This window comes from Ambystoma mexicanum, chromosome 10 (genome assembly GCF_040938575.1).
Source record: "Ambystoma mexicanum isolate Mex_15411 chromosome 10, UKY_AmexF1_1, whole genome shotgun sequence".
Taxonomy (NCBI): domain Eukaryota; kingdom Metazoa; phylum Chordata; class Amphibia; order Caudata; family Ambystomatidae; genus Ambystoma; species Ambystoma mexicanum.
The window spans coordinates 1178898643-1178910806 of record NC_090932.1 but is presented as its reverse complement, the minus strand read 5'-3'; the positions used below and the strand labels follow the sequence as shown (position 1 = coordinate 1178910806).

Below are 12164 nucleotides of genomic sequence, written 5' to 3'. Positions count from 1 at the left end.
CCTCATCTTTGCAAGAGCGGGAAGTCAAGGCAAGGCGTGCCGCAAGCGGGACGGAGCGGGAAGGCAAGGCAAGCTACAAGCGGGACGGAGCGGGAAGGCAAGGCGTGCCGCAAGCGGGACGTAGCGGGAAGGCAAGGCGTTGCAGGACTCAGCGGGAGAGATTCCTCGGTTACAAAGCACGTTTCGTATATTGTTTGGTGCTTGAATTTGGTTTATGGTAAGTCTTAAAGTTATCTCATGTTGATTGTTACTTTAACGCAGAACGGCAATATTGGGAAGGGGGTTAACCCGAGCGGCAATATTGCGAAGGGGTATTTCTGTGTATTTTGGGGGTTTGTAATATGCATCAGGGGTGAGATTTACTTAAAGTACAGGTGGATTCAGTTGTTTTGTTTGTTTCGTTATTTCAGTGTATTTGGGGATATGTAATGTGTATCACAGCCGTGAGGCAATATTTGGGAGGGGGTATTTGTGTATTTTGGGGGTTTGTAATGTGAATCAGGGGTGAGATGTGCTTTAAAATACAGGCAGATTCCGTTCTTTTTTGGGTGAGATGTGTTTTATGGAGTGGAGCTGGGCACATTGCGTTCCTCCCTTACCAATGAGACTTCCACTGTACCATTGAACAGTGCAGCAAATAGTTTTCCTCCCAGCTGGAGAGGGGATGGGGGTTGGAGGATTTGTTATGTGCAGCAGATGGCAATATGTATGTGCAGCAGATAGGGATATGTGTTTATGCAGACGGACGCATTTGGGTACGAATTTCCAGTTATTTCAGTTATTTTTTTCCTGCATGGGGTTGTGATTTGGCATTACCCGGGGAGGGGATTGTTCATTTGCCCCTTTGTAATGTGTGCAGAGAAGGCTAAAGAGATGCCTTATATTGCTTTCATTATCATTCACACATTCAAAGTCCCTATGAGACCCAATAGCATGGTGTGTTTGTTTAAAAATTTAAGTTTGCTGATACTATCTAAAATGCCTTTACAGCGTCATCACATATTTCTGTTAAGTCGTCGTGACGTGTTCACGTAGGACATCTATACATGCTTAGGAAGAAAATCACAGAGGAAGGACCACTTCATGCCGTGTACGGGCAGGTATTTATTTTTTATTGTGTATTTATAAGGCGCTTATACATCTCAGAAGTGTTTCGAAGTGCCAGGTTTATTTAGGTGCCGGTGGGTTTGTTTTTCCTATTTTTATTTTGGTTGCAGCAACAGCAGATCTTTGTGTGTCTTCTTGGTTGGTATTATCCCCATCCCGGCACCCCCCTCCCCAAACAGAAGTGATTTGTGGCCGTGCCATGCACGCAGAGGGAATTTCGGGGGGCAGATGTTTTTTCCAAATTCGGCTGCCTGCAGCAAGTCGGATTATACCCCATCTTTCTTCGCCCTTATCTGTGCAACACGGCTTTCACTGTTAAAACAGCAATGCGCTCACCTAGTTGGAAATTAAGCCCCATGTCGATCCCATTTTTACCACACGCGCATGCTTGCTTCTTTTTCTGCACTGCTGCACAGACTTGCGCAGGTTTGGATGCCTCTGGGGCTGCAGAGCCCTCCTGCGCTGGGGATGATCTGTGTCACCATCGGAGCGGGGGACGAGTGCGGCGGCAACCCGGGGCTCTGGATGAAGAGCAGCGGGCGGGGCTAAGTTCCCTTGGCATAATTTCTATAACTTTACTGCCTTTACGAGGAGAGGGGTTCTGATTTGAACATGGCAGGGTATGTGCCTAACTTTACCGCTCAGTGCTGCCAGACACTGCTTTGAGCTGTACCGACCAGAGTCTGTCTGTACCACAAGATGTCTTTCTTGATTTCCGCCCGCCCCCTGGGCATTTCTTCCTCTGCCTGTATCGGACAGAGTTCCTTCGTTTCCATGCGTTGTCTTACTGAATGGGTGCCTGCATGTTCATGTATACTTTGCTAGTATACAGTGAAAATGCAGAGTCCTATGTAGTCTTACCAGCAAGATAACAATTGAGTATTTCTCCTTAAAAATAGCCATACTGTAGGCAGAGGTCTTCAATCTGTGGGGCGTATGACCCAGGAGGACGAGAAAATGCTTTTTTTTTGCCTCACTTAACTGTGCATGGCGAGCCACTGGCCCCCACATGCCCAGTCAGTGCGACGTGGCCACGAAACAGGAAATAAATGCAGCCTTAACATGCGCTTTCCTGCATTTGAATGGCGCGTCCACGCTGCGTTGTTGCTTCCTGCTGGTGCCGCCAGTATCTTCTTGCCTGGTAAGGGATGCTGCTTTTCTGCTTAACCCCTCCACACCACATTTGGAGGGGGTGCCGGGGAGCAAGCGGTTCAGGCCTTTGCCGGTTCCTCTTGCTTCCCTCTCCCCCTTTGGACCAACACGCGGGGAGAGGAGGCGAGTCGGGGGGCCGGATCACTTCAATGCTGGTGCCCCCACCTTGGGGGCCACGGGGGAGAGGAGGCGAGCGGGTCGGAAGCTTGCATTGCCGGTGTTGTATGATATCCGGCTCCCCCACAGCAGATTGCTGGGCTCTAGCAATCTGCCGCGGGAGAACTGGATATCATACAACACCGGCTGCCCTGCCTTGGCTGGCCCCCTGCCTTGTCACCTCTGGTCTATGGTATGGCTCTGGCCGGGTCCGAGATCCGGCATGCGATGTCTGGCTGGATCTCACAACTCGGCCTGCCTCATCCATGACCAGGCTTTGCCAAGCCCCCAAGGGGACAGGTACTCTGTTGTTAAATTCAAGGTCCAAGCACCCTTAAAGAGGTTCTGTAAAGCTGCCCCCCATAAAAAGCAATCTGTCTGGCATTCAAAGACTGTCATTTTGTATTGTAATGCTTTTGAATATTATTTTTTCTCTGCTGGAAGTTACGGATGCTATACCCGTGAGGCAGAGCTTTTTACGCCATTTATTTTAAAGAGCGTAGAGGGCTTGTTTACCCCCGTTTTCCATTGCCTTTTCGGTTCACAGTAGGGCTAATTGTGCCTTGTGCGCGGGGGACAGTGTTCTAATTCCCCCGTGACTCGTGCTCTACTCCATCTACGTTTGGTTTGTTCAACACTTTGGTGAAATTGATACATGATTTAATATATACAAATGTACGTTTCAGGGACTCGAGCATAACTAGAACATTCAGTAATCCTACTGCATTCTCTATATTGGTTGATGAGGTTCCTGGAGGGATTTTATTGCCCCTTAAATGTGTTTTTTTTTTTTCCAGCCACTTGACCTCAGCAGTTAATTGAAAATAGTTTGCCTGTAAACTTTATTGAATGCTTGCTAGGGCTAGTGACCCCTGTCCTTAATTTTGAAAATATCTTTTTGATCTGGGGTGAATGTTTTTTATGGTGATGGCTTTTATTTGCCTCTAATTTGTATTTATATAGCGTTTTTATCCAAAATGCTCTATAAGAGGAACAAACAAGATACATCAAGCATTACATAACAATTGAATTAAACCAGAAAACCATACAAAACAATTTACATTGTGGAAGGGGAAGAAGAGTAGGGAGGGTCCAGGATGAGAGAAGAGGTGGGAGGTATGAGCAAAGGTGAGAGCAGAAGTAAGAGAAGAGGCAGAGGGAGAAAGAGAGAAGGAAGGAAGAGATGAGGATTAGAAAGGTGCAGGGCATGGGGTAGGAGGGAGTAGGGATGTAACGGTATAACGGTATACCGTTAAAAATACCGTGAACAACTTAATTGAACAATAATAACCTCCACGTTGTTTATACCGGTATACCGTCAAGTGTGCTTTTCAATCTGATTTGAAAAGGCTGCAGTAAGCAAGTGCTGCACAGACTTGGTCTTGCACTGCAGCCTTTTCAAACCACTCAGCCAACAGGAGCAGAAATGTATCGATTCAGCCTGGCCCGGCGTCATGTGCCATTAGTTCAGTAAGTTAAGGTCCTACAGCACTAAGCAAACACACATTGGAACAGCTCTTGCTCTTGCTGTGCAAATTGTAAAACAAAAATGGACGGCCAGTGAAGTCATGCATATCTAATTACTCTCCCCAAGGTTTAGATTCGAGGTACTTAAGTTTCTCATGGTCATGGATCGGATAGCCACCCAGTTCTGTTTTAGCTTAGAATTCTGGGATTTGTAGTTTTCCCACCAATTTGACAGATGGGGTACTACACATCCCAGAAATTCAAAGGTGGGAATGAACTGGATGCCCTTCTGAAGCATGTCCACAAACAACTTTAGCTCTGTAGACCAGGCATTGACTGGCCTTTAGGGCAATATGCCCATGGCCGAACCAAATAAACAAAATGCTTGTGTGGGCCAGTTCTTTGGGTCAAAGTGGGGCACTTTTTGGGCCAAAGTGGGCCAGTTTGATGAGTGACTTCACTATGCGGCTAATAGTTTTGACCACTGTTGCTGAATAAATATTCTTTTAAATATACAATTTGCATCACATTTTATCAAGAATCTCCCCCTTAATTACTATTCAAATAGTGTTCCAAAAGGAATGAATTCCCATTTGCAACTGTGTGCCACTTTTATGTTGGTGCCACAGACAATTTTATGCCCCAGTCCGACCCTGCTGTAGACTGTGTGAACACTGGGCCTATCAGTGCTTTCTGCTAGTAAATAAACTGTGCCCCCACTGTCCTCTGAAGATTTGCACATTGGCACTAGAGTTGTTGCTTCGCTTGATCCTTCACCCACCTGCCTTCTGCATATGGCACTGGACTCAATCAGGCAGGACAGATTCTACATTCAATTTGAAGTATCTAGAGCAATGGTGGTGAAATATTTTTTAGGTCTATTCTCAATTTGTGACACCACGCATGAAAGCATTCCTCCCTCTGAACTTGCATCACAAGGGTCCTAATGCATTCAGACCTTGGGAAAACGGTAATGATGGGACTGTGGTAAGGTGGAGGCCTATGCCATATGTGTGCCGATATGCATTTGAACTTTGTCATTTTCATAGTTTTTTGTTTTTTTTGCCACTATCTTTAAGAAGGTAAATTAACATGTATTGCAAGAATCAAGAAAGAAATCAACCGCGCCTACTGAACGCTGCCCCTTTAGGATTATATGGTCAGTGGTGACTCCGACATCAGACCTTCATAATACACCAGGCAGATGGTAAACAAGCTATAGTGATTATATCACTATGCAACCTTTCGGTGTGTCCGTGTTGGCTATGACATTTTGACAAAAGAAACACAATGACAGGGGCTTTCAGACCGCATACGAGTGACTTTTCTCCCTTTTAATGGGATAAAGAGTTGCCAAAACAAATTTTGTTGCAGCAAGGGATCATGGCCATGCCATGTGGTTCCAAAAAAATGCAAGTCGATGCCAATTTTCAAACTGATGACTTGTGACTGAGCAGCAAGCTCAATGCTCAAAATGTGCCTTATAACACTTCTACTAGTCTCTCTTTCATTGAAAGCGATCAACGAGTGAGCGCCATGAAAGACCAATTCTGCAGCCGCCTTAGATTCCTGGAGGATCAGCTAAATATGTGCAGAGACTAGTTTCAAAATGCTACCTTGCTACAGCTGGAAAATCCTGCCTGCGTATTCGTAAGATAAAGAGGATTGACTTAATGGTAAGTTAAAGAACTTCAAATGCAAAAAGGCAATGTAAAAAACATTTTTTCTTTTTGGTACAAGTAGTTTCAGTTGGAGTAGTTTTTAATGCCATTCCGTAACCACACGTGCCCGACACAAAATCATTATGTTAGCAATAGGAAGAATATAGTGCCAAGAAGGAAAAGGATTTCGCTGGTTCTATCATTGAATTTACATATAATAAGTCACGAAATTCACTCATCTCTGCGGGTATTCCCTGCTGCCATACCAAAGGGTAAAATGTCTGACTACTGAACACCTTTTGGCCCGCAAGTAAACTAAAGGCTGTAAGGTAAAGAGAGTGTGAGTGTGTGTGTGTGTGTGTGGGCGCACAAGCACATACTACCGTTGGCCTCCATTGATCTGTGGCATGCAGATTAATAAGATGGCAACCTGTTCATCTTCACCAGTAGCCAGTGGGGGAGCTAAAAGCCTAAATGACCACTTAAGAAAAGCTATTAAGTTTGCTTTGCCAGTCGCAGCAGGGCCCCCCTCACCTCCTCTCAGTCTCCACACATGTTTTTGTGTCTGGTGGAAGCAAGGGGTGGCATTTCAGTGGAAAGTATGTTTCAAAAAGCCCAATTCTGGCCCTGGGTGCCTGGTTTTGTTTGTGATGATAAATCCGACAATTTATGACCTTTAAGAACATATTTGTTAAGATTAGTTAACTCCACCTGCTACACTGCGATAACCATGCTATACCATCATTTGGCAAGAAGGTTATCGTACCGCCATAAAACTAATACCGTGACACCCCTAGGAGGGAGTAGAGAGAAAGGAGAGAGGGTGGTGGGAGGAAAGTAGGAAGTGGATGGGACCAGTTCATTCTCGTTAGATATTGTGGAGCTTGAAGCTATTTTCTTGCTTTTCCAGATTTATCAGCACCCTTGTTTATCAGAGGACTGGCGCGGTAGCAGGAGTTTCCTGACGTGGCGTGAAAGGAGTGCTCTTAATTGCTTTGCTATTTGAAAGTGGGAGGTCACTTTATTCCCTTAAGGCAGTGGTCTTCAAGCCTTTTTTGCTGAGCACCACCCTTGAGTAAAATAGTTTCTGCCTCCTCAGCCACAAATGCTTGTATTTTCTATTCAAAACAGTCGCCATAATCCTTCAAGCCCCCAACCACGGGGCATCCTTCAGGCCCCCTAGTTTGAAGGCTACTGCCTTAAGGCACCCTAGCTGTTCAGCATACAGAGGCCCCCTTTTTGTGGGTGGGGCGAACCCTTCCAGTTCCACACAATGGGGGTCATTACAAGTTGGGCGGTAAGGGATACCGGGCAACGGTAAGGAGACCGGTGCCGGTAATCCCTTACCACCCAATTCCGAGGTCCCTTAGCGGGAACTGTAAAGGACGTGTGGTCTGACCACACTTCCTTTACGGGTCCCGTTAAGGGACCAGGGCGCTAATAATGGGCCTGCTATTCGTGAGCCCGTTATTAGCACCCTCCCCATTCCTATTGAGCCCTATGGGGGCTCAATGGGAATGGGGAATGGTTAGTTCAATGGGGACTTACCAGTCCCTCCAGGGTTGGAATGCACCGGTAAGTCCCCATTGAACCAGACCGGTGCTGGACCCGGTATTGGAGGCAGCCATGGCGCAAATAGCGCCATGACTGCCTCCAATCTCGGAATGAGGCCCAATGACTGTTCTACTGATCAGACTGACCGCTTCCAGACCGTCGCAAAATAGGGGATAAATGCTCCTACTGGCTGACCCTCTCTGGTTTTAACGCTTTTGCTGCTCCAATGCCCCCACAATGTTCCACACAAATAGGACCATGCCTTCCTCAGATAGGTGCAACCGACCCTCCTAAGTAATACATTATCTACATGGATCAAGCCATGGCGCATGTGTGAGAAACCATGCCTCTGCAAAATGTACCCATGGCTTGGTTTAGTTTTTTGTAGGATTCTTCCACTACTATTAGCGCTGCACTAGATCAGCTGTAATGCATAATTTATGGCACAGTAGCGATGCTTATGGGGGTGGATGGAGACTTCTGACCCTTCTGGGGGTTAGTGCCTGGCTCATATTAGCAAAGTCCTTCCTATTAAGGTGTAATATTTACTTTTGTCCCCCTAGCCCCCGGTAAAGATCACTTTGGTCATGGGTTCTGTCCCTGCATACCCTCCTATTTCTGGTCCCTATCATTTCCTGTACATGTTGCTGTCTGCAAGCTGCGACTCTATGGTTGATATTTACATTTAAGAAACTGAAACAGGTGCTTGTCTTTTAAAAGACACACACAACATGACTGCAGCATGTTAGGTACAAGAGCTCTGCAGTTAAAAACATAATGCCTCTCCAGAACACCCACCTCTAATTGTATTGGCGAGCAGATGCAACTAGTTAAAGCCACAATGGGTGAAGTCTTGGAGGAAGTTACCAAGCACGAAGAGACGCTTCACTCACAAATCAGGACACATCAGGCAGCAAGCCCACTATAAATTGATGGTTTTGGGTACAGACCTGGTTCACAAATACTTGGAGCATACTAAATGTACTTTTTAAAATGTTCTTCTTTTATGCAATAACTCAAATAATGGCTCTCTTTAATGTGCTTTTCTTTGATTCCGACAATTCTCTGTGTATTTTAAAGGATGTGGAATTTGAGCCTTTGGCAATTCCCGGTGACGTTAATTGTAAATGGCTGATAGAGGGTCTTGATGAAAGTAGAAGAGAAATACGTGAAGAAAAGGATTTCAAAGCAGTCATGCTTTTCTAGTCAGGTAAGAAATGTGTCTTTTTTTTTTTTTGTTCATCTATTTGATGTTTGGGGGAGGAGGGTACATCTGACGTCCCTACGCAGAGGCATTCCCTTTTTTCACACATACAGATGAATGCTGCACAATACCCACCACTCTTTTACAGCATCTCTTTCCTCTAGAGTAACTCTCTAAAGTATAGATGGTCTACTGATTTCTCTTATGTTATTGGCAAAGCGCTATGGTTGAACGCCCTCGGGGACCATAGTCCAGGTCAGAGAATGTGTGCAGCTAGACTGAGTTGTGGGTAGCTGCATGGGGAGGGAGGGAAAGCGCCAAGGCGAGCAAGCATAAGCAAAAATCCAAGGGGATGGATGGGGACAGATAGGATTGTGCTTAAGGGGAGTCACCCCAGTTTATAGCTCAAGCAAAATGTTTGTTGTATTGGCAGTCACATTATGAAGTTTCAACTTGCCGTTTCATACCCGCAGCCAAGAAACTGTATTAAGAGACAGAAAACATTTGACGAAATATTGAAAACCTATTGCAGAGGGACTAATTGAGGTTTTAAAAATAAAGGTAGAGGAGTAAAAAGCAGCTACTGGTGGAATCTGGAGTGAACTACAAGAAGAAGATGCAGTGGAAAAAACAAAAGAATTATATTATAAAAGCTGATGGGTGGAAACTGACTATTACAAAACTTATGGCTGTGCATAAAAGCTGGAAAACCTAAGTCTTTTGGCAGAGATGGCTAGTGTTCGTCATTCCTCCTACATTCCTTCCTCAGAACCTGCCTCTTACTTCACCTGGACAATTTAAAGACACACCATTAAATCTGCAGATGTGTCCGTGTAATGTTGCAGGTCCCAAAGATGTAGCTGCGCAACAACTACAAAATATTGGACGATAAAGTAACAGTCAATTGTCTGCTACAAATGTTTTGTCGGACAGATCTAATTTGACAAGCTCAACTCTATCACCACATCTTCTCAACAGTGTGTCCTTGTTACGGTATGACGGTCATGCCTGTTTGGACAGTGAAGTTTCACCTACACTTTCCCACACACCTGGGCAATCATTCAGATTACGGTCTTAAAAAACAAAGGAATTGGAACATCCCCACAACTGAGTTCGGTTGCTATTTGTAGCTAATTGTAGCTCACACGCTGCTCTGTGAAACTGAAGATGCAAGTGCTCTTGTGTGTAGAACTATATAGTTGATCTGGTGAATTTGTAGGTTGGTGCATGTTTTTGTGCTATGGATTTCTGTTGGGGGTTAGCTAGTGTTTTCTTGGGTGTGGTGAATGGTTGAACTAATTGCTTGCTGCTCATAGTGATATTGGGTGAAGTGATCAGCAGTCTGTTATGCAGGTAGACCTTTAATGGGTTCTGTTTAGGTCACTGAAAGTGTGTATTTTAGTGCAGTGATTTGTAATTGTGGGAGTTTATTGGGTGTGACGCCATGTTAGCTAGAGGTGAGAACTGAAATGAGGGAGGTTACAGGTTGGTGCGTGACATTGTGGGCTGGATTTGTAGTTTTGTATACTAAATCAGTGAACCTTAGTTAATGACATTTAAGTGCTCTAGCAAAGATAGAAAGTAACAGCTGCAAATTCCCTTGAGGTTTTCCAGTACACTATCCATAAGTCTAACTAGACTCACCTTATGGTAATACCACTCGTCTTACACACAATGAATCAAAACCCTTTTCCTAAGTCGTTTGGAAGCAACATGAAATAACTCCTCCTGAAGTTGCCTGCAATAATTGTTCAAAATTTGGAACCCATCCTAAAGTTGTCATGGGGTCACCCTGGAGTTATCCCCCCCACCCATCCTGAAGTTGTCATGGGGGCATCCTGGAGTAATCCCCTCCCCCACCCATACTGAAGTTGCCATGAACTCATCCTCGAGTAATCCCCACCCATCCTGAAGTTGTCATGGGGTCATCCTGGAGTACTGCAAGATCATCACTGGAAGTAATCAGAACTCATCCTGGAGTAGTTTCTATGATAACTCTAGAGGCATCTCATTTAAATATTTTGGCCTAAACACATACTTCAGGATGGTTTCAGATGATCTGCCTGAATTAGCCATGGATGACTCTAGGATGGAGTCACCGGATGACTCTAGGATGGAGTCACCGGATGACTCCAAAATGATTACAGGAAGATCTTTCTTTTTGACTTGGGGCATAACGCTTAATAAATAAATGTGTTAACTAATCTCCCATGGAAACATCCTGGACCATGAAAAAGCTCATTCATTTTGCAAGATCATTTATGCTTCACAATTGGTAGAATTCTTTTGATGTGAATTGTGCAATATCAAAAGACAACCTTAAATTGCATATTTTTATAGGGTTTGTCGAGGGCTTGAAGGGATGCAAACTCTACAGCAAAACGTGTTGCAGTTTGCTGCGGTTGAAATGCACTATAAAGAGAAGCCCGACACTGAGTTACTTGTGAACTAAAACCAAAATACAAACAGAGTTTTAAAGTAAACTTGGCAACCCGATTGACTCTGTGGTCCATACACTTTAGCTAGGGCATTCAGGCAACAATGTAGGGCAGTCGAAACAGAAATAGGACAAGGAGTGTAAAGAGTGTGTTATTTCTTTTGTGTGGAATTGTTCTTACCCTCTTCTGATATACAGTGGCTTCCTTGAAGTGGACATCATCCTGGCTTAGATACCTCAATTCTGCAACCGGTTTCACTTTCAAGGCATCGCCACATTCCCTTCGCAATGTACTGGGCATTGCTCGCTCCCTGTAAGTCAGCTAATTACCATAGCGACCACTGTAAAATGGCGCCGTGGTCATACACACCCAGCCAAATTCTATCATACGCCCCGGGTGCCTCTGCCAATCTCAGGCAGATGGAACTTCTGCCATCCTTAGGCAAGTGACCAGTAGCATCCAAACTACGCCCCTTCTGCTCCATCCCTCCTTGTTCCCCTCTCAACCTGCTCGCAGTCAGCTGTGCTGTCTGCACCTGCGGCCGAGCTGATGACAGCTACAGAAAAGCTCAGAACTTGTGCGGGTGTGCCCCCTCTCTGTGTACACTAAACAGGCAGTGTCCTTGCCACCACATGAGTGACACAAGCCGCAATAGTGGGGCACCTGGACCCTGTGACACATACAAGGGCTGGCTCTTCAAATGGACCAACATATCAACACTGCTGGTTTGTGCTCAGCAAAGGACATCTGTCCTACTACAGGTATGGGAAGCGGGCATGTCCTGCTAATATTACTGGGGCAGGATCTGCTGCTATATGGGAAATTAATATCCCAACAGACAGCATAGTTTAGCTCGTATACGAGAGAGGAATTTATTACTTACGAGAGGATTGTATTAATACAGCGATAGGAGGACAAATAGTGCATCATTATAAGGGGCATGAAAGTCATTCTGCTTGTGCAAGAAGAGGATGCTGTTCATGCACAGGTTGAAAATATGGAGAGCCAAATGCACATGTGTATATATATTACAGCAAAGTTATGGTGGACTTAAAAACTCTTCCACCTAAAATATAAAAGTAGATTAAGCCATTTTAGCAAAGTCACACACAGCCCAGAGTGACCCAGTAGCACTGCTGGAACATTTCTTTGTCTATAGGGCGTTGCTATTTTAAACAGAGCATTTTTCAACCCAAGCCATTTCCCTGGATCAAAGGTTTGGCATTTGAGCTAATTTACATGCCCACAATGCATTGCCATCTGACTTTGAACTGGAGGTGAACTTCAAGCAATGTCTACTGTGCGTAGATTAAACAAATATGAGGTACTAGCCATTCCCGGCATAACATACGTCATTCTAGCAGATTTTACAGGTCAATATCGATCAGAAATTCATAGGGTCACGTGTGTCCCCCTTCTTAAATA

The 12164-nt window shown here is 44.9% G+C and overlaps 1 long non-coding RNA gene across 1 annotated transcript; it reads left to right on the top strand.

Moving 5' to 3' along the window:
* The first annotated feature begins 45 nt into the window (after nucleotides 1-45).
* Nucleotides 46-11954, top strand: LOC138492148 (uncharacterized). Its single transcript, XR_011276148.1, has 4 exons — nucleotides 46-217; nucleotides 991-1100; nucleotides 8178-8307; nucleotides 8775-11954. It is a non-coding gene; the product is annotated as an uncharacterized lncRNA (long non-coding RNA).
* The last annotated feature ends 210 nt before the right edge of the window (nucleotides 11955-12164 follow it).